The following is a 27,923-nucleotide window of genomic DNA, read 5'->3' as shown; positions in this document are numbered from 1 at the left end:
TTGCACATGTTACAGTCACTAAAACAAAAAAAGGAGATTTTTTTTTTGGTGTAGTAGTAGTAGTACTAGGGGCTTTCCCGGTGGCTCAAGGGTAAAGAATCCATCTGTCAATGCAGGAGAGGTGGACTTGATCCCTGGGTCAGGAAGATCCCCTGGAGAAGAAAATGCTGACCTATTTCAGTATTCTTGCCTGAGAAATCCCATGGACGTGACTGAGCAACTGAGTACACACCCCTAGTAGTAACAGAAATTATAATAATAATTGGAGCTTACGTGTATTAATTGCTTACAACATGTTGGATACTGACCATGGTCTCATTTGATCTTCACGAAGCCTCTAATAAAATGAAAGTGTGAGTTGCTCAGTCGTGTGTGTCCTACTCTTTTGACCGTAAAGACTCTAGCCTACTTGGCTCCTCTGTGCATGGGATTTTCAGGCAGGAATATCAGAGTGGGTTGCCATTCCCTTCTCCAGGGAATCTTCCCAACCCAGGGATCGAACCCGGGTCTCCTGCATTGCAGGTGGATTCTTTACCATCTGAGTCACTAAGAAGGCCCATGTCTAACGAGGAGGCAGCTTATCATCCCTATTTTACAGATGAAAAAACTGAGAGTTACTGAGGCTGGGTAAGTTGTCCAAAGTCATGCAGCTGGTTAGCTGAAATGTGACAGGAACAACTATTTGTCTCATGACAAAGCTCATGTTCTTTCATAATTCTTTCATGTAAAAAGTAAAACTATCAATCCCTTCAAGAGACTGATCCGCTCATTTCACAGCTCTAAACACGAAAAGAGTAATACTGTAAACATTATTGTTTATGAACAATATGAGGCAGGAAATACAATGCTTTAAAAGTCAGAAAAAGAGCACCATCATTCTGTTTTTATAATATGCTTGATAACATATTTTTTATTTTTAATTGGTGGATAATTGCCTTACAATGTTGTTAGTTTCTGCTATACAACAATGTCAATCACTTATAAGTATACATCTATGGTACTGAAGAACCTATTTTGGGGGCAGGAATAGAGATCCAGATATAGAGAATGGACTTGTGAACACAGAGGGGGAAGGAGAAGGTGGGATGAACTGAGAGAGCACTATCAACATTTACACCACCATGTGTAAAATGCGGGAAGCGGCTGTATAACACAAGAGGGAGGGGATATACGTGTACTTAAAGCAACATCATTCTGGGGTGGAATAATCAAGGTGGGCTTCACGAAGGAGATGGCATTTGAACTGGATGAGATTAGAAGGATAGAGTTATTAATGAAGAATTTTCCAAAACAGGGAACAGATAAGGAAAGCCATGGCAGGGGAAGTTCAAAGGCACATCTGGGGTTAGACAGACCAACCTGGCAAAAGTGAAGGGTTAGCTTGTGTAGTGTTTCACAGTTGTTAAGTAGAGGAGCGTATTTGCTGTTAATTATTCTTGAGAAGCGGAGAAGGCAATGGCACCCACTCCAGTACTCTTGCCTGGAAAATCCCATGGATGGAGGAGCCTGGTGGGCTGCAGTCCATGGGGTCGCGAAGAGTTGGACACGACTGAGCGACTTCACTTTCACTTTTCACTTTCATGCATTGGAGAAGGAAATGGCAACCCACTCCAGTGTTCTTGCCTGGAGAATCCCAGGGACAGGGGGGGCCTCGTGGGCTGCCGTCTCTGGGGTCGCACAGAGTCGGACACGACTGAAGCGACTTGGCGGCAGCAGCAGCAGCAGCAGCAGCAGCAGCATGCTTGAGAAGTGCTAGGTTAAAGAACACTTTGCAGCATTTCTCAGAGCCTTTAGGGAGGTTAACTGCCTTATGCGTCTCAAAGAGAAGATGTTATCATACTCTGGGTTTGTTTTATCCATCTGCTTGACTCATCGCCTCCCCTCCCATTTCTGTAGAGCTTTTTTTAACATCTCACTAAACTTGCATCTGTGAAACCGGTTTAGGAAGTGCTCTTGTGTAGTTAAACCTCACGGATAACAGCACGGACAGGCTGACGGGACCCTTCCGTGGAGAGACTGGCTCTGAGGATGTAGCCCGAGGCAGCCGAGGTTCCATGTTGGGACACGCTGTGATCAAGGTTTGGGAAGGCTCCTAGGGCAGGAGAAGAGCGCATCAGACCCAGGGCAACCATGGACCTACTGTGTGGTCCAGTTGTAAGGTCTCAGGAGTCCAAGTGAGTGAATGAGAGTCGCTCAGTCGTGTCCAGCTACTTGCAACTCCATGGACTGTAGCCCACCAGGCTCCTCTGTCCATGGGATTCTCCAGGCCAGAATACTGGAGTGGGTTGCCATGCCCTCCTCCAGGGGATCTTCTGACCCAGGGATCGAACCCAGGTCTCCTGCATTACAGACAGACTCTACCATCTGAGCCACCTGGGAAGTCCTGGTGGCTTCCAGAGTCCAAACTCAACTGAAAAAATAAATAACATTTTCACCCATTTCCAGTTTCTCTGCACCAAAGCTCCTCTGCTCCCCTCAGTTTTCTGAGGTTGTTAGAAAACTCTGTCTACATGGGCAGCAGGGAGAAAAGGAACATGTACAGAAGCCATGAGGATGCTGAAAGAGGACCCTTAGAAGCTAATCTGACCATTTTATTTCCCTACTTAAAAATCTTCAACGGCTCCTCATTTCTCTGAATGTTAAGAGTACAAGAGCAAGAGCTGGCAGGATGGGACCTGTCCACCTCCCCTCCACTCCTCAAGTGGTCCTCCCCTTTCCCCACGTTTCCAATGGATAGTGAAAGCCTTCTCTCCTTGGACACTTCATCTGGGTGCAAGTTCTGTGAGGTCAAGGGCTTTTGTTTTGCATGTCCTAGTAACCAGCTGGTAGTAAGTGGTCCGTGAATACTGTTGAGTGAATGGGTGGGTGGACAGTATATCCACTGGAACAAACGTGGTGGGTCTTATAATGCTTTTCAGCGGATTCAACCAACTCTCCAAATCAACTCATTATTTAAAAAAATGTTCCAGGTACACATATCTCTCTTTCTGTTTGACTTTATATCTCACGTGACCTCTGTGTTTCTGTGAATCAGAGCCTCCAGCTGACAGTCACTTCTCTGCAGGCAGAAGGCGAACACCACCACCTCTGGTTGCTTTGTCCTCTTTCCTCTTCACAGAACCTCCCAGGAGAGGCATCGTGTACTATCTTCCTTTGGTGTCTTGATTTACCTTCTTGACAGCTACTATCTGTCGAATTGTAAAACAGAGTTAGCCCATTTCTACCCTGAAGTCTTAACTTACCTCAGCCAAAACATCAGGTTAAATTCAATCGGGAAAGTCACTGAAGATGCCTGCCATCATTTCAGACTCTGGATGAATTAAGATCTTCCTATGTTTATCAGGGACGCTGACCTATAACCTTCTTTTTTTTGTAATATCTATGTTAACACATATACATGGAGCCTAGGAAAATGGTGCTGATGAACCTATTTGCAGGGCAGGAATAGACAGTGGACACGCAGGGGAAGGAGGGATGATAACCGCTAGTGTTAGTCACTCAGTCATGTCTGACTCTTTTGCGACCCCATGGACTGTCGCCTGCCAGGCTCCTCTGTCCATGGGATTCTCCAGGCAAGAATACTAGAATGGGTAGCCATTTCCTCCTCCAGGGGATCTTCCCGACCCTGGGATCGAACCTGCGTCTCCAGTGTCTGCTGCATTGGCAGGTGGACTCTTACCACCGAGCCCCCTGGGGAAGGCGAGGGTGAGGCAAACGGAGCGAGTAGTACTGAAGTACAGCATCATTTGTGAAATAGGCATCCAGTGGACAGTTGCTATATAACACAGGGCGCTCAACCTGCTGCTCTGTGATGACCTAGTGGGGTGAGATGGGGGTGGGGGACGCTCAAGAGGGAGCGGATATATGTATACTTACAGCTGACTCACATCGCTCTTTGGAAGAAACCAATACAATATTGCAAAGCAACTATCTTCCAATTAATAATTTAATTTTTTTTAAGATTTCCTATTGAATAGCTTATATATGTAAAACTACATCATTAAAAAAGAAACTATACAAATGAACTTACTTACAAAACAGAAACAGACTCCCAGACAGAGAACAAACTTATGGTTACCAAGGGGGAAGGATGGAGGGGAAGGAATACTTAGGGAGTTTGGAATAGACACGTATATACTGCTACATATAATGAATAACCAACAAGGTTAATGTTATGTGAAAGCCTGGATGGGAGGGGAGTTTGGGGCAGATTGGCTTGATATATATGTATGACCAAGTCCTCTTGCTGTCCACCTGAAACCATCAAAACATTGTTAATTGGCTATCAGTTGGTCAGTCAGTTCAGTCACTCAGTCGTGTCCGACTCTTTGCTATACCCAAATATAAAATAAAACGTTTTTTTAAAGATACAAAACATTCAAGATACTCAAAGTCTTCCATACCTTGCCCAAACAACCTTTCAGAACAGAATCTCATCTTCCACCGTGTCTATCAAAGAACGTACACTTCAATCAGTCTGAGTTCTAATGAGTGTCAATAACTAGAATCAAATATTATTTTACTTTTACTACTGTTCCTCATTGTCCAAACTTTTTCATGTGGTTGTCTGCCCCTTTGTTTCTTCCTCAGGCCAGCCAGTTGGGCATTTCAAACTGAATAGGACTCCCAGATGGCAATTTAAATGTTAAGGTGGTAGGGGTAACATTTGGACATTTTATGCTGATAAAGCAGCTTCATCACTCTCACTCTTTCTAACACATGTTTATGGAGGAGACCAATGGGCCCTCGGTGGGTCTTTCCAGAAGAAACTTCTCCCTTATTAAATAATGCCAGATAAGCCCAAGGACAAAAGATTTTAAAGATCTTTATAAAGATCTGACCACTCTGCCGGGCCTAGCAACATTTCTATGCTGAGCTTCCAAAAGACAAGCTCATTGGGTGATTCAGGACCAGGCACACCCAGAGTCTTCACACACACTCCTAACAGCTAGAAAATATCTGTCTGCCACACTAGGCTACTGATGGTCGCTAAACACAATCGCAGACAAGCTGTGCTCAGGCGTGGTTGATGGTGCTTTGCGCCGAGGACTGTCTGAAGCCAGTGACTGATTTGGTAACCCTCTGCTTTCCCTCTGTCTTCGGAAACACTCCACATGTTCCCTGAGAGGCCTGGAGGTAAATTAAAAGTTCCATTCATTCATGTGTGCCGCCCACCAGTCAATGCAGCCCATACTTTTCGACATGGGCTGGATAAGTTATGTTTGATCTAGTGACCTAAAGGTGAATTGTAGGTTATACTTAATTACACTCATGAGCCAAGTGTAAGTCAGTAACAAACCTTCCTATTTCAGTCCAAAATGCTGTGAAACCCCAGAAGGGAGTGCACTGATTACACTGTAGAGGTTTGTGTGAACCAACTAGGGTAAATAATTAGACTGTATTTTTAATTAATATTGCAGTGCCTTCTAGCACAAGGATATTTAAGACGATGACAGTATTAGGGTAATAGTAAAGTGAAGAAACAGCCTTGCTCTTGATGAAGCCAGAAAGAACAAAGAAAGTTTTGTCAGATTAGCAAAAGCACCCTGCAGTTTTGGCAGTATCATGTCCAAAGTTTCTAGTGTTTTTAAAGGAAGTTTTCAATTTAGCAAATGCTCTGTTTGCCAAGGTGCATAATTGGTCTTTATTACCAAAAATATATCCAGAGAGAATGAAAGACAAGTACTGTACATTTCGAGTTGGTGTAACTGCAAAACTTTTTGGAATCATATGAACTTTATGAGAATCATAACAATTAACACAGATTTCATAATGGGCACCATTTCAATTTTTGTTTCATTAAGCTTCATAAAATATAGGCTTGTGAAAAGCCAGTTCAATTAAAATATGAACTTTTCATTATTTTTAACACATTTTACCTATTTTTAATTGATGAAAGTGTTATGTATTTTGCCAACCCAAGAATTTTTCACACTTCTTTAATTCAAACCAGCTTGATTTTTGCAATTCAAATAGACAAGTTATTATTTGATATTAACTGGAAATCAAATAAAAATAGTGAAATGTATTAATGGATCACAATGCATACATTATTCCCAAATAAATTTATTTTATTCATTCAAAATACAGTAAATAAATTTTAGTTTAACCCTAGCAATCCTCACAACTTCTGTACTAATATTCTACACATAAAAATTTACAAATGAGAACACCCAAGCTTTAAGAAGGTATATAACTTGCCCTAGCTCATCTAGCAAGTCATCATGCTTAGTTACTCAGTTGTGTCCACCTCTTTGCAACCTCATGGACTGTACCCTGTCAGGCTCCTCTATCCATGGAATTCTCCAGGCAAGAATACTGGAGTGGGTAACCATTCCCTTCTCCAGGGGATCTTCCTGACGCAGGAATCAAACCCAGGTCTCCTGCATTATAGTTGGATTCTTTACTGCCTGAGCCATTTAGCAAGCAGAATGTCCAAAGATCCCAACAGAGAAATCCAACCACTTGAAACATTTTCTGTAAGCTTTAGACAGTAAAGTCCTTGAGCAAAGGTTGTGTATTTTTCTTTTCCTTGTCTTTCTTTTTTTATGTATGTATTTATTTATTTATTTTGCTTGCTTTTCCCTTATGTACTGTTGCTAGGATTCCCCAGGTATCTCAGACAGTAAAGACTCTGCACACAGTGCGGGAGACCAGAGTTTGATCTCTGAGTTGGAAAGATCCCCCAGAGAAGGGAATGGCTACCTGCTCCAGTATTCTTGCCTGGAGAATCCCATGGATAGAGGAGCCTGGCGGGCTACAGTCCATAGAGCTGCAAAGAGTCAGACACGACTGAGCGCCTAACACACACACACACACACACACACACACACACACACACAGTTGCTAGGCTAGGAACACACTAGTAGTTAAATAAATACAGTCAATCATTGACTTACTTTCCTCTTTCTATTAAACACGGTTCTCTATTACCTGCATTTCTATGTATTTATTGTTAAGAAACACAATTACAGTAAATCCTGAGACACCTTTGGATAATAGTCATTTGAAGCATCATAGAAGAATAAAATTATGATCCTGTGTGTCTTGAGATGGAGATTAGGTCCCCAACCCTTGGCTGAGTTGATCAGCTCTATTGAGACATCTTATAGACATATCAATTATACCATTCCCAAATGGAATTAATTTTCTCATCTTCTACCTATCATTTTTCTTCACTGTCCAAGCGTCCCAACTAGACACTAGGGTGTCACCCTCAGATAATTTTTTCTCATCAACCCCTCCGTATGGTCTCCAAGTATCCAGGCTACCTGCTGAGTCTCTTTCCATTCCACCACTGCATTCCATGGCTTACGTGCTTTAATTCTGACTCCTATTTGTTTATTCTGCCTAGAAGATGTCACAATTTGGTTATAAGCTGCCTTGCATCTGGTCTCTCATCATTGGCATTCTTCCTCCCAGGTGCCCACATTTCCTTTCTGAAATAGAAACCATTCACTTCTTAAAGGCAGGTGACACCTGCCGCTATCTTAAAGCAGTATTTTCCGCTGTGGGACCCATGGAGTCCTGGGTGCACTATGAAAAGGGAGAGACAAAGAGGTTCAGGGCAAGTTCTTGCAAATTAATCATGCAGAGCAGTATGTTAAAGAGTCTGAGGTCTTGAAGGAAAAATCCGGTTACAGCCTAACTCAGTGTTCCCTCCATTTTATTTGACCTTAAAACCTCCTGTTTTCTCAGTCAATACCAATTCACATCTCAAGGAACCATTGTTCTAAGCGTAGTCTGAGAAAATACCATTCTCCCAGTAAATGAATGGTAGCGTCAGCCCTGCTCCATGACACACCAATCATACCCTGTTTCTGGCTGTTTCAAAGGCAATAACATGCTCTTGCTTTATCAAATTAAACATGAAGTTCCCTCAAAATAGCAAGTGTTTCCCGCAACATCTCCATCTGAAGAACTCTTACTAACAACTTTAAAACCCAGCTCGAGTGTTACTATATCTCCAAAGTCTTCTTTAAGTCTTCAAGTCACTCTGCTGTTTGGTATCGTTCTAATACTGACTGTGTATGTTCAGAAAGCCACCCTCCTAACCAGGCAATCAGGTCCCTTTATCTTTGTATCTGGAGCTCACAGCACAATTTCCAGCATGTAGCCCAAACTCAACTAATGGTTCTTGAAGATGTATTTCATTGTCTTCTAATGCAATACCTTACAGATAGTAGGTGTCAATGCATACTGACTATAGAATATTTTGAGAGAGATCACATTGACTTTAAAGTCACCTGGGGCTTCCCTGGTGGCTCAGCGGCAAAGAATCTGCCTGCCAACGCAGGAGACATGGGTTTGATCCCTGGTCCAGTAAGATCCCACCTGCCACAGAGCAACTAAGCCCATGTACCACAGCTACTGAGCCTGTGCTCTAGAGCCCAGGAACTGCAGCTACCGAGCCCTGGCCCAGAAACTACTGAAGCCCGCCCACCCAAGAGCCTCAGCTCCACAGCAGGAGAAACCACCGCAGTAAGAAGCCCCGCCGTATTTTTTCTCTTTTTCTTAGCTTTAATGTTTTTCTTTTGTTATTTAAATTTGTTATTTTATATTGGTATAGTTGATTTGCAATGTTGTATTAGTTTAATGTATACAGCAAAGTGATTTACTTATACATATACAGATAACTGGGCTAGCACCCAGGTGGTGCTAGCAGTAAAGAACTTGCCTGTCAATGCAAGAGACATGAGAGTTGGGTTTGATCCGTTGGTTGGGAAGATCCCCTGGAGAAGGGAATGGCAACCCACTCCAGTGTTCTTGCCTGGAGAATCCCATGGACAGAGGAGCCTGGTGGGCTCCAGTCCATAGAGTTGCAGTCAGACATGACTGAAGCAACTTAGCATGCACTCACTCACCAGATACCGATTTTTCAGCCATGGATAGTTAATCAGTGGAAGGTAATAGTGGCCACAAGGCACAGTACTGGACATCTACTGTCCTCATCCAGATGCGTAGCACCCAGTGGCTCCAAGAGTTCTAGTAACTTCCTCACTACTCACTGGAAGGACAAGGTCCACTGAGAACAGTGTAGCTCGATACTGCTCTGAGGAAGTTAATTTTCAAACAATGTGTCAAATTCTTTTCAGCAGTGAGGCAGATCTGTAAATGACGAGGCTGTTTTCCAGCAGGGCAGTCTATTTCACCTTGTCCCATCCCTTTTTCCTCATCTGTAAGACAAGGATAAATAAGGCAGCATTTGCAAACATTTAACACCTTGCTTGGCACCTAGCAGGCAATCAATAAAAGTATATTACATTTGGTTCTGCTTCCTCTTGAATTTTACAGTTTATAAAAACAAAAAGAGGAGCCACTTACATGAAATTAGTAACCACCACAGCTCAAAAATTTGTTACTCAGTTTATTTTGAACAGATCTATTTGTCTCTGCCATTCTCCATGTTAAATTAAAACCAAAACAAACACACTCTAAAAAAAAAAGCCCTCCTAATTCAACAGAGTAGCATTCAGAATTAGGCATCTGAGTCACACATTTTAATCCCGACTGACTCAGTTTATTGTCCAAAGCGTATTGAGACCTCAGTGTCTCTAAGTAAGGCCCGAATAAAACATGTCCATCAGTGGTGAGGTCCTGTCACAGCCCAGTTGGAGATGTTGGTTGGAACCTAGAGAACAAAAGCATCCCTTTTATAAGGTTGGGACCTTTCAAATTATTCCCCCATTATTTTTTAAAGGAGTAAAATGCATAAGGCAATTTAAACAGGTCAGGGACAGAAGAAGTCACAGCTTACTCTTGGGACTGGACCAAGTCATGTACAAAGAAGGCCTGGGCCAGTGTGGGGTGAGGGCACCAGCTCTTAGGAACGGGGTCCCCCTAGCATTGGAGTTAATGAGGCCATTGGTTCACTTATTTCCTTCCCAGACATTATCATGATCAATTTGCATGATGATTATGGAAAAAATTAAAACACTATTCCCAAAGATCAAGTTAATATAGGCCTTTGAGACTTTGAGCTTCCTGGAGGAGAAGGGTATATTTTTCTCCAAAAGGGGGGAAAGCACTTGAGATGAACTATAGTTTAGTTCAAAGAAGCCATGGTGAATTCCTCTTCCCCACCCCCCTTTTTTTATTCATAGCATCTAACATCTCTATTAAACCCTTGAGAACCTTTCTCCTTTAAGAGCCTGTAATGAATTTAACACAAATTCAAAGGGAAATAAAAGGAGCCAGGCGGGGTGGGGGGATCAGAATGAGGAATCGAAAAGAATATGAATTTGTGGAATCCTCCTGTGGTTGAAAAACCATTTGCTCCTCCTTCAGCCCAGTGACAGAGTCTACATTTTCTAGATTCAAATGAAAAATCTTTTTTCCTTTGACACCTCAAGCCTGCCTAAGAGATAGACAGTTACAGCATCACACTGCTTCCTGAGGAGCCAAAAATCTAATCATTAGGATCTCACTAAAGTTAACTGTCCCACATACAAAGCAATTCCATTTTTTAGTTCCGTTTTTACCCCATTCCCTTGTCATTTACATAAAGCTAGATTCTGGGGTTTTTTTTTTTCCCTTCTAGAGAGACTTGCATTTTCTGCTCTATAGAAAAAGCATCTGACCACCTTGGAAGCTGGTGTGGAGGATGAAATCTGTGTAGATCTGCTTTCTTGAGATTTCTTCCCATGTTACTACTACAAAATGGAATACATAAATGTGAAACTGTTCAGCTCTTCCATCTAACAAGGGTTTTACTTTTAGCAACTGAACTATCTAGACAGAATAAGCAAAGGCAGGAGAGTTAAACCAACAAATATTCCATATCACAAGGAACTTTCCCTGCAAGCTAGTCTCAACTTCTCTATTTCATCTCCCTTCCCTAATCATGGGGAACCCAGATCTATAGACATACTGTCCTTCTTTAATAATTTGTGTCACCTCCATGGTTTGCTCCTAGTCCGTGTCAGTGTTGATTTCCCATAGTTCATGGTCACAAAAACTTAAAGCAAAGAAACAAAAACCTGTACCCTTTATGTCCAGCAAACCCAGGCGAAATGCAATACTACATTAGTTCCATGATTGACTTAAAGGAAGAAACATTTTAAGAGGAGAGAAGAACCCGTTGTGACTTTTTACATGTTATCTGTAATTTATCCATTGAGTCTATCCAATGGCTAAAGTAATCCTATTGAAAACATAATGCCATCATTCTGGGCACAACAGTGACTGTAATAAATTGAGTTTGAAATCATTTAGATATGTCGTTGGGCCAAGCACCATGTGACACTAGCAGGCTCACCATGGGCGGTTGTGTGGGTTGCGCACTGTACAAGGGTGCCCAGCTAAAGAGGCAGCTGACCACCCAGGTTATTCTCTAACCAAGCAGAACACCTGGCTGCTGGCTATAACCATTTGAAGGAAAAGTGGCCTTTGTATAATTCATTTGTCCCAAGGTTTTCTGATAATCATATTTGACTAAGTGAGCCCAGGGCTAAGGGTACTGGGAGCTTGTAATCTAACAGCAGATAATCTCAGTGGAGGGTGATATAAATTACCTGAAAAGTAACCATAATGAGGTAAAAGGTAAATAGTGAGCTAGTCATCACTCCCCCTTATATAGCTTACCTAGCTGGTCTTTTTTGGAGAAGGAAATGGCAACCCACTCCAGTGTTCTTGCCTGGAGAATCCCAGGGATGGGGGAGCCTGGTGGGCTACCATCTATGGGGTCACACAGAGTCAGACATGCCTGAAGTGACATAGCAGCAGCAGCTTGTCTTTTTAGCAAAGCACAATCACACTGTTAAGTCCAATATTCTCAACTCTATGAGGCAGGAGTCCAAGTGTCCTTTTCGTGACTGAAGAAAACAAGGCTCAGAGAAGTCGATCAACTTACCCCAGACCACCCAGCAGCTAATGAGTCACCCAAATACCCCATGTTCTCCCAAGGGAGAGGGACACAGAAGAAGGAGGCAGAGAGCTCTGTGACGGGGGTGGGATTAGAGTTGAAACCAGGGTGGTATTAACACTCATCTCCAACGCCCAGCACTGTGCTTGGCACACGGTAGACCCTCAAGGAGTCTTTCTTGAACTGAACCCAGGAAGGAGAACTGGGTTCTCCTTCAGGAACCAACATTTCTTGAGCAGGCCCAGGAGGCACCTAAGATGCTACATGGAAGAGGTGCTTGCTCTCAGGGTGGGCCCTGTCGCCTTAGTCCCCCACCCTGGTCCTCCATCCGCCCTGCACTCTCCCAACAATCTCTGTGGTTTGGGGACTTTCATTGACAAGCCTGGTGTGGACAAGGCAGCAATTCAGACAGCTCACCCAGGTCTCCCCTCTCTCCACCCACTGGGCCTCCAGCAGACTCACTGCTGTGTCTGCACAGAGACAGGAAATCTGGCCACCCTCCTTGGTGGTCTTCCGTTTCTTTGCCAATAAGTTGATCTGCTTCACAACATGCTTCAATATATTTGACATCTGTCATAAAGGCCAGGTCAGGCATATCTATCTTCTGTTACAATGAGCCATTCTATAGAGGCACTTCCTCTGCTGTTAGGGCCCCACCAGAAATAATTCTTGGCATATTGTCATGTCTACCTACCTTCTGATTAGGAGCTGGAAAGGACTGGTCCTGGGTCCCCCCGACTCTATCAGAGAAACAAGGTAACAGTTACAGGACTAGGAGACATCATGATATGAAAACCTGAAGGGGAAGTTGTAGCCAAAATGACAGGCTCAAAACAAATACCTTCCCTTAACATCTTTCAAAATCAGTGACTGGGGGAACACAGCTGTTTCGCTGTGATGGGGCATGAATTTTCTCATAACTCGTGGTTCAGGTGAGTCTTAGGTTCATGCAACACAGAAAGACGTTGATGAAAATGTTTCTGAGTGGCAGTTGCTCCTCTTCAACATAGGATGGCTCAGCCTTCAAGGCAGGCTTCACTTAGGGGAGACTCCCAGGCAACTTGGTCTCTCATTAGAGACTGTAAGTATAGAAGAGAAGCATCGATCATTTCTGATCCTAACTGATCCCTTAAGAGGCACCCATAAAAGAAGCCTGTTTCAGTTCCTCCAAAGACCTGTTAGTTGGAAAAATCTTTCACAAGATTACTCAAATAACTACTATGATCAAAGCTGTTACAGCCACTTTGATTCTCTCTGGGCCAAGTACATATGTCAAAATATATAATGCTTCACCCTTGGGTGGAGAACATGGGCAAATGTACCTCTTTTGATAGATCAGGAAGGAAGGAAAGGGATGATTTTTATAAAAGAAAGGGATTTTAGAAAGACATATGCTAACTTAGCTATTTGTATTGGGGGTGAAAAAGGACTCTTTTTCCAAGATATTTACAAATCTTTCCTTGTGGCAATAATTGCAGCAGAATTGGTATTTTTAACAGTGATGATGCAACACACTTAATAAAACATGTTAGTTGAAACAAATATTTCTATTCAGGGGAAAAGAGAGGGTTTTTCTGGTGGCTCAGATGGTAAAGAATTTGCCTTCAATGCAGGAAACCTGGGTTCAATCTCCAGATTGGGAAGATCCCCTGGAGAAGGGAGGGGAAAGAGAAACTTCTACAGCTGGATGAAGCTGTGGATATGTTCTAGATTCTGGGCCATCCTGACTCCCTGAGCAGCCCAAATAGTTATTTGGTAGGTAGACAGGCTGTGAGGGGAGGTGGAGAGGTCCATACATAACGAAGAAAAATGGAATTAAGAACTAGAAGTCTCCTTCATTGGGGCCACTGGAGTGAATCAAGAAAACATCCAAAAATCCTCGGTAAGAAAGTTTGTTCTCTCGGCAGACCTAAACAGGATGTTTAAGAACAGAGAAAACTCATGCAGACAGGAGTGTGTGCATGCTCTCTTGCCCAGCTGTGGCAGACTCTTTGACCCCATGGACTGTAGCCCGCCAGTCTTCTCTGTCTGTAGAATTTTCCAGGTAAGAATACTGGAATGGATTGCCATTCCCTTCTCCAGGGGATCTTCCTGACCCAGGATAGAGCCCTTGTCTCCTGTTTCTCATGCATCAGCAGGCAGATTCTTTACCACTGCACCACCCGGGAAATCTGCAGACAGGAGAGAGGCCCCCAAATATTAAATGGTGGACACTCAAAAAATACTATTTCTGGTTGGCAACATTCTAAGTCCTTCTTCTAATCCAACACTTGAAAGAATGCCATACATTTTTTTTTTGAATACACATAACTTGTTTGCTCCATGCTTACATGAGAAATGGACTGTCTTGTTCAAACTGGAATAAATTGTTGAAAGAAATATAAGTGCTTAAGTGTCTTCTTCAGGACCAGGAAATCATCTATCATTTGGACTTTGAGTTGTAGCCTTGTAAAGAAGAAACTTGTTCCTTATAGTTATGCTGCTAAACTAGGAATAAAGACCTCTGTTGAAAGAGATGCTTTAGCAGTATCTGGATGAGAGATTAACTCTACAAGAGGCAAAGGAAATCACCTATTTCCCCTTGTCCAACCCACTCAACTCAAACCATCCAAAACTGTCAGTGGATCTGAAATGAGAGGAAGTGACTAATTTGATGATCAATAACAACACTGATGGTTCAGGATGTTAAGATAAGGGTAATGTAAGTCATGCTTCTAACTATGAACAGATCGGTGGAAGGAATCAAAAAAGCACCGGCGGTAACACAATTGACTCAAAAGGTTCAGTGTTTTATATTCCAGACCACATGTTTGCAAATCAACAAGTAGCCATCTCATCTCACGTGGGCATCCAAGTCTTCATGAAGAGTGGAATTCTGCTTCTTTACCAGAGTTGGAATCAGGCAAACCTGCCAGCACTGACCTAGATTCCCAGCCTTCTAATAGATGAGGGGCATCTATGTCTGAACTCAGGGAAAGGCCTGTTAGCCTGAGTTGGTGGCGTGTTGCAGCCTAACAATCTCCTGTGTAGACAGTTGCTAAGCATCGGGGCGACCAGCAGGCATCCTGAGCTCTGCAGAGACTAGGAGCCCCTCACGTGTGTTCCCTTTCCCTTTCACGTATAGAGGACCCCAGCAGGACGGCTGCCCTGAGTTCAGTGCCAGGGATCATGAAATTGGTGCCCAGAAAGGTTGTTCGTTTTGCACTGGCAGCCGCTGGGTGACTGACGCACTGTAGACCATTAAGTACTTTTCCCATCAAGGCTTTGGCACGTTGCTTACGTTGGGGTGTTGGGGGAACCGATTCCCCTGAATGCCATCTACATGCAGCAGATGTGCTGTGGAAGAGTTATCCTACCTTCTTGCCAGATTTTGACATGTTGTCTGATGTCCGTGTTTGGAGGGAATTGGTGGTTTGTTTTTTTAATATAAGACTGGGTATAAGGCAATGTGGAGTTTCCTAGCTAACGCTAGTGGTAAAGAACCGGCCTGCCAATGCAGAAGACATTAGAGACACGGATTCAATCCCTGGGTCGGGATGATCCCCTAGAGGAGGACACGGCAACCCACCATATTCTTACCTGGAGAATCCTATGGACAGAGGAGCCCGGTGGGCTACAATTCATGGGGTCACAAAGAGTCGGATATGACTGAAGCGACTTAGTACACATATATGCATAGGGCAATATACAGCTTCTCCTTGAGAATGACTTGCTTCCATTATGTGGTCAAAGAGCTGGGTTCCCATCCTGGGGACTTCTCTGGCATGTGCTGCCCATGTGCAGAGAATGAAACAATTTCCTAATTGCAAATTATGGTTCTCTTGTTTCAATGTTATTACTTCCTCATAAAGGTCTGTATAAAGCCTCAGGATGCCTCTTGCTATTTTTTGTTTTTTTTTTTTTACAAAGTACAGTTGATTTACAATGTTGTGCTAATTTCAGGTATACAGCAAAGTGATTCATTTATATATATGTGTGTGTATATAAATATATATACACATGCATGCTAAGTTGCTTTAGTCATGTCTGACTCTTTACAACCCCACAGACTGTAGCCCACCAGGCTCCTCTGTCCATGGGATTCACACACACACACACACACACACACACATGCATACATTCTTTTTTCAGATGCTTTTCCATTGTAGGCTATTACAAGATATTGAATATAGTTTCCTATGCTCTAGTGTGAAAGTGAAAGTGAAGTCGCTCAGTCGAGTCCGACTCTTTGTAACCCCATGGACTGTAGCCTATCAGGTTCCTCCATCCATGGAATTTTTCAGGCAAGAGTGCTGGAGTGGATTGCCATTTCCTTCTCCGGGGGATCTTCCCGACCCAGGAACCGAACCCGGGTCTCCCGCGTTGCAGGCAGACGCTTTATCATCTGAGCCACCAGGGACCTGCTCTGCAGTAGGTCCTTGTTACTTATCTATTTTATATACGGTAGTGCTTGTGTGCTTAGGCACTCAGTCATGTCCCATTGCTTGCACCCTTTGGACTGTTGCTCGCCAGGCTCCTCTGTCCATGGATTTCTCCAGGCAAGAATACCAGAGTGGGTTGCCATTTCCTTCTCCAGGGGATCTTCGCAACCCAGGGATTGAACCTGTGTCTTCTGCATCTCCCACATTGCAGGCGGATTCTTTACCTGATGAGCCATCTGGGAAGCAAGCATGAGTATCTGTTAATCCCAACATCCTAATTTATCCCTCCCCACCTCGCTATGCTACTTTCATTTCTGCGATTGTGATTCTATAATGCATGATAGTCAGTGCAAAAAGCAAAAGACACATGTTCAGGTTTTATGTTAACAGAGAGTCCTTTGCCTCGACTGGCTGATGTTTAAACACTCTAAGACCACACACTTCCTCCATGTTGTCTTCATCTGCTTAAGCCTAAATCTGCGCCTGTAGGTGAGGAATGACTGGATACTATTACCTCGATAGCCGATGATAATATTTCTACATCCATTGTTAAGCTTCTTAAGTTTCTCCTTCACTGTAGGAGTGTTTAGCATATCGTTTTCTAAAAACCATCCTCAGTGTGCCTTAGGTAAAGCACCATCCGATACCGCGTTCGTGGGAGATTATCTAGGACTTAGCTGCTGAGTGAGTATCTCAGCCTCCCTCACCAGTCTCTCCATAAATGCCCCTTTCTAAACCTCTCAGGAGTAAACTGGGTCACTTGACATTGTTTCAGAACATCTGGAAAATAATCATTGGGGTGGGGAGGGCGGTGAAAGCTCTTTGTGCTAAGGCTCCGGGGATCTCAGGAAAACACGGATGTGACACACACCAGATGATTCTAAAACATCCACTTGTTTGTAAGTACCCAAACTACTCATTACCTGCTCCAACTTCAAATAAGAGGGGTTTGGCAAGGACTCTAAGTTCAGATCTGTGTCACGGCTCCCACCCAAGCTTCAAATCCCTTTTCTGGCATTTTCAGGCAATCAAGAAGCAAACTGACTGAGCTGAGCTGAGCTGAATCTCATTTCACATGCCTCCCCAAGGTGAGCTCTCGAGGACCTAAGACGAACAGAGGGTCCGAGCCACTGACAGGAGCCTCTGAGCAACCATCAGGTAACCACACAATCCGCAGGACATTGTCTCTATTTGTAGCTTTTTTTGCAGTCAGCTGCAAATATGACCAGGTAAGTAAAGCCGCCAGCAAATGGACTGTCCTTCCTAAGGCACTTCATTCATTGATTACAATACTTCTTTATTGGTAGAGGTTTAGAAGTTTTGCATATAAAAAGTCCTCCCTTAAACTTCATGGATTCCAAGCTGGGGAACTTCTTAAGTGGTTGAGTCATGTGTTTTATGGTTCTCACTTTCCTTAAAATATTAATTAAGGAAACAAATGAGAGCTTTTCTTTAAGGGGCGCGCTGAGAGTTAAACTGGCCCATCCTCCATGCTAACCGTGTTGTACTTTCCTCCCTGATTAGTACGAGTGCCAGGCTGTTCCTTCAAATTAAGACAATATGCTTGCAGTGAGGGACTGTATTGGCCATCTATCTTCCTTTTGTGATCTGGCTCTCATCGAGCTGAAATGAAGCCATTTCTTCTGCCTGTGGCTGATTAAACACAGAGTAAACCCACATTTCTAAGGAGGCTCTTAATGATCCTCCACAGAGCCCGTGTCAGCGTAGCCCGCACCTGCAGCCTTCAGCTTCTCTGCTTCCGTCGTAAAATGGAGCGTCTGTTTCACGGAGGTGGTATCTTTTTATCACCAATGGTATCACTCTGGTCAGAGTGCATGCAGCTCATTGGGTACACAAGGCTGCCTGCTGTGCCACAGGTAACAAATAGTCCCTCGGGAAGTCTTGTTCTCATCAGGACACAACTTTGGCTAAAAATCTGTGACTTTGGTAAAAGTCTCATGGCTCACAGCCCATGGTCTTTCTTCAAGCAAAACAGGTTGAGAAATGACAAGAGGAATCTTTTAAAGAAGGCAATGCTTTATTCATCAACTCACTGATTATTTTATTCATTCACTACATAAACACTCATCAAATACCAGTTATGAATGGAGCCCTATGAAAGGAGCTGAAGCTAGAGCATGGGCTTGGTGCCCTTGGAGGTTACATCCTAGTGAAGAGACAGACATTAAACAAGTAATGATGCATTAAGTACTTAATTACCACTGTGAGGGGTATCCCAAGTAAGAAAAGGTTCAGTTCAGTTCAGTTGCTCAGTCGTGTCCAGCTCTTTGTGACCCCATGAATTGCAGCATGCCAGGCCTCCCTGCCCATCACCAACTCCCGTTTATGGGAATATATTAAATGGGGCCTGATGTTTTCTGGGGTTCAGGGAAAGCTCCCTGGGGAAGTGACATTTAACCTGAGACCTCAAAGACAAGAACAAGTAGTGAGTTAATAGAAAGCCACAGACACAGCATGTTCAAAGGTCCTGGGGTAGAAAGGTAATGTTTAAACCATTTGAGCAATCAAAAACCCAGTGAGAGCGAGAATGGCTAAAAACAGACCTGATGGCGTGGGCAGGGATCAGATCAGGAACAGCTATTTTATGCTGAGTTAAGGCGTTATAATTTTATCCCCAGATTTGACTGAAACTAGTGGTTTGTAAGCAGGAAGGTAAAAAGGTCATTACCACCATAGGACCTTATGACCATTTTTGAGTAGAGGCAATGTTGCACTTTCCTTGACAGGCACTGCAGATATTTGTAATTTTTCTTCTCCACGGGTACCAGTAGCCCTTCAAGGTGTCTATCTTTAGCCCCACCTCTAGGTGAGGGGAACACAGCAGATCACGCAGTTGGCAGGGTGGGGCCAGGTGCTGGCCAGGCCAGCCCCACACACAGGTTCCCTCCTCTGGGCCATGCTGTGTTCTCACTCACAGACGGACTCTTCACCTGCTGCTCCTTCATGACATTTATGTAACGTTACTTTTTCCAACTGTGTGACACGAGGAGAATTTCCAGTTCATTTATGGATAGCGTTCAAATAAAGATAGCTCCATTTCAATCATAGGAGAACTAAAGATAATAGAACTGACTTACCTTGTCCCTTAGACAGGAATCTTGGCATCAAGGTATTAAGTTAGTGCCATGTAGAAACATAAAGCCCCAGATCTGGAATTAGATTGACCTGGGCTCAAATCCCGGCTTGCCCAGTGCAGAGGCTGATGCTCCGTTCCATTCTTCATAAATGAATGTATGAGCACTGAGTTCACTTGGTTGTTGTGAGGATTAAGTAAAATAGTTACACAAAGCAATTTTCCAACTTTCTGAAACTCTCATTTGTCACTAATACCACCAGCCTCCCTGTCATCATCTGCATCACCATTGTTATAGTCATAGCGTCATCCTCATGGTTACTTAAGTAACTTGCCAGGTTAGTGGGGATAGCATCACCAACTCAATGGACATGAATTTGAGCAAACTCCAAGAGACAGTGAAAGCACAGGGAAGCCTGATGTGCTGTAGTCCATGGAGTTGCAAAGAGGCAGACGTGACTTAGCAACTGAACAACAGTAGCAGGGGAGGGGGACACTGACCACCCCCACCTCTTTCTCCTAGCAAGTACTTTTGGTCTATTGTCAAGACATGGCTCATGTTCCTGCTTTCACCTTATAGAAGGAATGTGCACTAACCAACCCCTGGCAGGTGTGCAGAAGACCACGTATGCCTACCAAAGTGAAAGTGAAAATCACCCAGTCGTGTCCAACTCTTTGTGACCCTATGGACTATAAAGTCCATGGAATTCTCCAGTCCAGAACACTGAAGTGGATAGCTGTTCCCTTCCCCAGGGGATCTTCCCAATGCAGGGATTGAACCCAGATCTCCCACATTGCAGGCAGATTCTTTACCAGCTGAGCCACCAGGGGAGCCCGAGAATACTGGGGAGGGTAGCCTATCCCTTCTCCAGCAGGTCTTCCCTGCCGAGGAATCGAACTGGAGTCTCCTGCATTGCAGGTGGATTCTTTACCAGCTGAGCCACCAGGGAAGCCTAATGAGTCAGGCAGCAAGTAAATCCAAGAACGTTTGAAAGCAGCACAGGGTAATCCCAAAAAGACTTAAACAGCTTTGCAGAAAAAGATACTTGACAGAGATGAGTGACTATGAAGCATTTTAAAGATAATTCTCTCTTTAAATAAATAGCTATAATGAATGAAAGGACCCTGTTTTGCTTTGAAAACTGCTTTTTTGTCTTGAGAGGTTTTTAAAAATTATGTGAGGCATCAAATGGATTGGCTCTCACTTGAACAAAAGTTGACATGCAAATATTACATATTTTGAACATAGATGATTATAGGTATAGGTGATACGAATTCCTCCCAAAAGGATATCAAATATCTAAGTCCAGAAAGATATCTGGGCAAGACCATTTGCTATCTCGATGGCTGTCTAAAAACTGCCACACTACTCTTGATGATACTTGTAGACAAGTCTACAGAGCAGATCCCACAAACATTACTTCTATTAAATGAAACAATGCCTGTCAGAGCCTCCCATTCTATGCCTGGTACATATTCAACCTTTGATCGATGTTAGCTATTGCAATAATACAAAAGAATACTTTCAGATTGAAAAGGTTTTTGGTTTTTTCTGATTTTATTGAGATGTAATTGACAACACTGTGTAAGTTTAAAGTGTACTAGTGATGATTTTACACACTTATATACAGCACCACTTATGTGTGTATGGTAGGATTGTTTAATATCTACTCTCTTAGCAATTTTCAAGTATATAATGCAGTACTGTTAACTATAATCACTATGTCATACATTGATGTGAAGTGAAGTGAAGTCGCTCAGTCGTGTCCGACTCTTTGCGACCCCATGGACTGTAGCCTACCAGGCTTCTCCATCCATGGGATTCTCCAGGCAAGAATACTGAAGTGGGTTACCATTTCCTCCTCCAGGGGATCTTTCCGACCCAGGGATCGAACCCGGGTCTCCCACACTGTAGGCAGACTCTTTAACCTCTGAGCCACCAGGGAAGCCCATGTCATACATTAGATCCTTGGAAATTATTCATCTTATAGCTGGAAGTTTTCATCATTTGACTAGTATTTTCCCATTTCTCCAAGCCCTCAGCCCCTGGTGCCAGCATTTTACTCTTTGTTTCTATGAATATGACTTATTTAAGTTCCACATATAAGTGAGATCTTTACAGTATTTTTCTCTCGCTGTCTGACTTATTTCTCTTAGCATAGTTCTCAGGTTTTAACCATGTCGTTGCAAATGGCAGGATTTCCTTCTTTCTCATAGCTTTCTCACTGGGGCTTCCCTGGTGACTCAGATGGTAAAGAATCTGCCTGCAATGCAGGAGACCTGAGTTAGATCCTAGGTTAGGAAGACCCCCTAGAGGAGGGCATGGCCCACTCCTGTATTCTTGCCTGGAGAATCCCCACGGACAGAGGAGCCTGGTGAGTTGCAGTCCATGGGGTCGCAAAGAGCCAGACACAATTGAGCAGCTAAGCACAGCATAGCTGAATAATATTCCAATGGGGAATATTTTATATCTCACATCTTCTTTATCCATTCAACCATCTACAGACGCGTAGGTTGTTTCCATATCTTTGGCGACTGTGGATAATGCTGAAGGAACATGGGAGTACAGACACTCAAGATCCAGATTTCATTTCCTTCAGATAAATACTCAAAAGTGGAATTGCTGAATAACAGGGTAGTTTTATCTTTAATTTTTTGAGGAGTCTCCATACTGTTTTCCATAGTGGCTTCATCAATTTACGATTCCCAACAGTGCACAAGGGTTTCCTTTTCTCCACATCCTTACCAACGTTGCTTTTTGATAAAACAATGTCTGCTATTGCTTTCTTTTTGATAATAGCCATCTTAACAAACATGAGATAGTATCTCATTGTGATTTGGGGTTTGCATTTTCTTAATGATTAGTGATGTTGAACACTTTTTCCTATACCCATTGGCCATTTGTGTCCTTTCTATTGGAAAATATCTATGTAGGTGTTTTGACCATTTCTTAACTAGATTAAGTTTTTTTTGCTATCAAGTTGTATGAATTTCTTAACAATTTTTGATATTAACTTCTTATCAGATATATGGTTTGCAAATATTTTCTACCATTCCATCTTCATTTTATTGAATTTTTCTTTCACCATGCAGAAGGTTTTCAGTTTGCTGTAGTCCCACTTATTTAATTTTGCCTTTGTTATTTGTATTTTTAATGTCTTTTCGAAAAAAAATCATTGCTAAAACCAGTGTCAAGAAGACTGTCCCTGTGTTTTCTTTTAAGTGTTATGGTTTTTCATCTTATGTTTAAGCATTTAATCTATTTTGAGTTAATTTTTGTGAATTGTGTTAGGGGTTTAATGTAGTTCTTTTGCACGTGATTATCCAGTTTTTCAGTACCTTTTATTGAAGAGATTAGCATTTTCCTGTTGAATATTCTTGGCTCATTTGTCAAATATTTGTGGATCGTACATGCACACTTCAAGGCTCTTCTTTCTGTTCCATTAATCTATGTTTTTATACTAGTACCACAGTGTTTTAATTACTATTGGTTTGTAATACAGTTTGAAATAAATAAATGTGATATCTCCCACATTGTTCTTTCTCAAAATTTCCTTGTCTATTCAGGGTCTTTTGTGGTTCCATATGAGTTTTAGAATTTTTTCTATTTCTCTGAAAAGTTCTATTAGAATTTTAATAATTACATAGATGGTTGTGGGTAGTATGGGCATTTTAAAAATGTTAACTCTCCTGATCCATGATTAAGAGATGTTTTTTCCATTTATTTGTAACTTCTTCGATTTTTTCATTAAAATCTTTTAGTTTTCCAGTTTCAGACTTTTCACCTCCTTGAATATATTTATTCCTATTGTCTGTGATGATATTATAAATAAAATTTTCTTTATTTCTTCTTCAGATATTTTGTTGGTAAAACATGAAAACACAACTAATTTATGTATGTTAATTTTTTTGTCCTGAAACTTTCCTGAATACATTTGTTAGTTCTAAGAGTTTTTCGGTGGAATCTTTAACATTTTCAATACATAAGATCATATCATGTGCAAACAGAGACAGTTTTACTTTTTTCCTTCCAGTGTAGACAACTTATTTCTTTTTCTTGCCTAGTTGCTCTGACTAGGACTTCTATAGCTATGTTGAACAGAAGTGGTCAAAATGGGCACCCCTGCCTTATTCCCAGTCTTAGAGGAATGACTCTAATTTTTCACTGCCAAGAGTTTTAAAGCCGTCCAATTTAATTCCTGTGTGTTCACAGACCATAAAACTACAGTTTCATCTATAACCATAGAACCTTCAAAATGTTTCATCTCTACTGAGACCAGAGTCTATACCTGTTAGGACATGAAGAAGTTAAGGCAATCTAAGATCTGAGATAACCAGAAAGTTCCGGCATACTTGGCCCTCTGAAAAAAAACTTTTCCCATCTCTTCTTTCATCACATTAATCCAACAGTGATTCCTCTCTTCTCATCTGTCCCTACTAGGTTATATGTTCCATGAAGGCAAGAACTGTGTATCTGTCATTTTCTGCATCAGCACAGTCCCCTGGCCTGAAATATGCACTCAGTAAACTATTTGTTGAGTTGGATAGAAATGTATCAGCATATAGCACAGTGCCAGGGGTCAAGCCAAATTGCTACATCATCCATCCCAGAATTATGTGCAGCAATTAGCTAAATGTTAAGCCTCTCACTAAAACTCTGAGAGATAAGAAGAGTTGGCTAGATAAATGTTTGTAACTCAAAGACACAAGGTGGCCTGTGTGTGATGAGCCATGCTGATTTTACTGATTCATTCTCAACACAAATTCCTGTCTATCTGAGAGATAACTTAGTCTATAGTGAATGAGACTGGATAAAAGTTAGGTAAAGACGGTCCAGCAACTCAAGTACTGAACCTGAAGCTTAGGGGAAAATGACTACCGGGAATTCTATCACTGCTGGGAGCCAGCGTGAGGAGCTCCACCCAACCGGAGACCACCTGCAAAGCTGCATGTCCACCACTATCCACGCAGCTAATGCATTTCCATTGCCAATCTCGCGGAGGTTTTGCTCATCACTATCTTGAATGTAGTTGGGTACTCCCTCTAGTCCTGGAAGTGAGGTACCAGTGGTGAGGAAGATGTCCTGTGGCTTTGTAGGAAGGCTTCTATCTGGTGTCAACAACCTAACCCATGAATGCAAACATAAAATTTGTCAGCAACGCTTTTCCCACCACCTTTCGTGGTAAGGCACCACTCCAAGTGCCCAGCTGTAAGACACAAAAAGTGGATGGAGTGAAACATGGAGGGAATCACAGATCACTCACTGTCTCTGAGACTGCATCATCTGTGAAACAAAGGATTCTATGGCTTGTCTAATCCATCTCATTAGATGGCTTTAAGCACCACAGATAGACATCTTCAGGAGGGTAAAGTCTGTACAATGTTAATCTGGCGTTTATTTCTCAATAGCCATCAGCTAGGTGTTATAAGGTTAACAAAATGAACAAAACTACATAGTCTTGCTCTTCAAGGCACTTACAGTCTAGTACACACATGTAAGCATGGTGAGTGAAAAGAATTTATACACACACAGACAGTTCTTACGTTATCAAATATCTTTGTAAAGGAAACCGTTATAGAACACTGCTGCTGCTAAGTTGCTTCAGTCATGTCTGACTCTGTGCGACCCCACAGACGGCAGCCCACCAGGTTCCCCCGTCCCTGGGATTCTCCAGGCAAGAACACTGGAGTAGGTTGCCATGTCCTTCTCCAATGCATGAAAGTGAAAAATGAAAGTGAAGTCGCTCAGTCGTGTCCGACTCTTCGAGACCCCGTGGACTGTAGCCCACCAGGCCCCTCCATCCATGGGATTTTACAGGCAAGAGTACTGGAGTGGGGTGCCATTGCCTTCTCTGTATAGAACACAGTGAAGCACAAATTAAATAATCTTTGTCTGATTGATTCTGAATACCCTCAGACCATTTCACTCAAATAAGCACATAAAATTTTACACTTTTAAAAGAGAGGAATAAAGAATATATAAACAGGGTCCTTTATGTGAAATTCTGTATGAGTCAACTCAGAATCAGACATAACTAATAAGAATAGGGAGATGTCTCAGATTACACATCTGCCTTTTACTTCCTGTAAAGCATCAGTATTCCATAAGTCCACAAGATCACAGCTTGACTGACAGAAGTCATACACAGAGCAGAGGATTTGTATTGATGAAAAGTTTATTTTTGTCCCTTATAAAAAAAAAACAGGTATACTTGATATTTTGCCAGAAATGCTTAAAGTGGATTATATCTACATTTGACTTTGTGTTAACTGCAAAGACAAAACTCTAAAATATATAAACAAAAGTTTCTCTCTTCCTTCAGAGTGTGAGGCAAAAAAAAAAAAAAAAAGCAACTTTCACTGCATCTCAAACATATTACAGCTTGAATGTTACAAGGACATAAAATATATTTATTGTTCCTGCAGCTCAAATTTTCCATCCCACTAAATTTGAACAGAGTTGGAGTTTACCAAAATAGTATCAGCAACATTGCCAAGATCCTATAACCTTAACACAAAGTAAATATGAAAGTAGAAAAGAAATGTAACCTTTTTAAAGTTCTCCCTATGCAAATATCATGCAGAAGCCACTGACTACTGAAAACTGACATCTCTTCAATATTTGAACCACCCCAAAAAATCATCATGGCAAATTTGTTATTTTTGATCTTTCACAGATTTCTTTAAATTCCTGCTCACTTTCTATGATGGTCTGTGTACCTACAACCATCACCTATTAATAATATGTTTCTTAAGAGGGCAATATAGTCATAACCACAAAATCACAAAAGAAGCTTTTTTATAAAGTTCTGGGTCTATTTATCTTTTGAGACTATACTAACTACATGTTCAAGTCATCTTCTAAAGTAATCTATTAAAATGAAATATACATTCAAATATATAAAGAACAAATACAATCCAATAGGAAAAAAACCAACAATTTGATTTAAAATGGGCAAAACCTCTGAATAGATAGTTTTCCAAGAAGACATACAGATGGCCAAAAGGTACATGAAAAGATGCTCAACATCATTAATCATCAGAGAAACGGAAATCAAAACCACAATGACATATCACCTCACACCTGTTAGAAAAGTTATCAACAAAAACAAGAAATAAAAAGTGTGAGCGAGGATGTGAAGAAAAGGGGATCCTGATGTACTGTTGATGGGAATGTAAATTGATGCAGCTACTATGGAAAACAGTATGGAGGCTCCTCAAGAAATTACAAATATAACCACCCTGTGATCCATCAACCCCACTTCCGGGGATTTCTCCAAAGAAAATGAAAACATGAACTCAAAAAGACAGATGCACCACCATTCATCGAAGCATTGTTTACAATAGCCAAGAAATGGAAAAAACGTAAGTACTCATTGGATAAAGAAGTTGAGGTATATATATATATATATATATATATATATATATATATATATATATATAATGAAATATTATTCAGCTATAAAAAAGAAAGAAATCTTGCCATTTGAAATAACACATATAGACCTTGAGCATATTATGCTAAGTAAAACAAGTCAGATAGAGAAAGACAAATATGTATGATCTCTCCTATATGTGAAATATAAACAGCAACAAGCTCATAGACACAGAGAACAGATTAGCAGTTGCCAGAGGCAGGGGACACGGGTTAAGAGAAATCAGTGATTTTTTTTTTTTTTTTAGTTTAAATAAATCAAATCATTTTAATTTTAAAAATGAAATATGCAAATAATAGTAGCAGAATATTGATAAATATCAAAACTGGTGGGACCAGAAATTCCCATTCTTGCTACCCCACTTATTTGAACCCTTTGTTTGCATGAATTCATGTTCAGTTCTGGTTGGGAGTCTGAACTGAAAGAGAAGAACTTTAGCGGGCAAGCATCAGTAACGACCCAGGAGGCCACGTCGATGGAACAGGATGCTGTGTATTTCCCAGGCAGAAACTCAATTGCACCGTCTATGAAGACACTGCAGGATGAGGCTAAAGGGGCTGTTTTGATGAAAACCAAAGTTGTGAGACTCGGGTCCAAGCTGTGCTACCTCTAGCCTAGAGTGATGCAGAGCAGCACACAGACCAGGGGACCTCCTGCACACAGCCTTCCCCAGAACTCACAGCAGGTCTGACCCACGGCAGAGAAACGCAGAGCCCAGCAGAGCCCAGCAGGGCCCAGACGGAGTGATGCAAAGGGCCGGGCATTCACAGGAGGGCCTGGTGGTGTCCAGGCGAGGTTCTCAAGAGCTACTAAGGTTAATTTGACCTCCTCTGAGCCAGCTAACGGAGGCCTAGGAACAACCAGTCTCCCTTCACATGTGGAATATTGAGTTGAACGTGCATTACCCACCTGAAACCCATAAGCAATTATTTGTTAAGTCTGAAATACTTAGCAGTTACCTAAAATGTTCATTGATAATATGAAGCCTGTCCCTGTGCTTCTTTCTCTAATACAGACCCTCCACCACCAACACTAACACACCTCTTGTTCAGTTCAGTTCAGTCGCTCAGTCCTGTCCAACTCTTTGCAACTCGACGGACGCAAAGAGG

General features: G+C 42.1%; 1 long non-coding RNA gene across 2 annotated transcripts; it reads right to left on the bottom strand.

The window, feature by feature from the left end:
- Positions 1-876: 876 nt before the first annotated feature.
- Positions 877-26,748, bottom strand: LOC107131341 (uncharacterized). Of its 2 annotated transcripts, XR_009492090.1 has the most exons (4): positions 12,558-26,748; positions 11,584-11,813; positions 9,009-9,176; positions 877-3,188 (listed from the first exon to the last, which is right to left on the bottom strand). It is a non-coding gene; the product is annotated as an uncharacterized lncRNA (long non-coding RNA). The 2 variants fall into 2 exon arrangements; XR_001494527.3 differs by lacking the exon at positions 11,584-11,813.
- Positions 26,749-27,923: the final 1,175 nt, after the last annotated feature.

This window comes from Bos taurus, chromosome 21 (assembly GCF_002263795.3).
Source record: "Bos taurus isolate L1 Dominette 01449 registration number 42190680 breed Hereford chromosome 21, ARS-UCD2.0, whole genome shotgun sequence".
Classification (NCBI taxonomy): Eukaryota; Metazoa; Chordata; class Mammalia; order Artiodactyla; family Bovidae; genus Bos; species Bos taurus.
The sequence above is the reverse complement of the archived record's forward strand: the minus strand, read 5'-3'. Positions and strand labels throughout refer to the sequence as shown.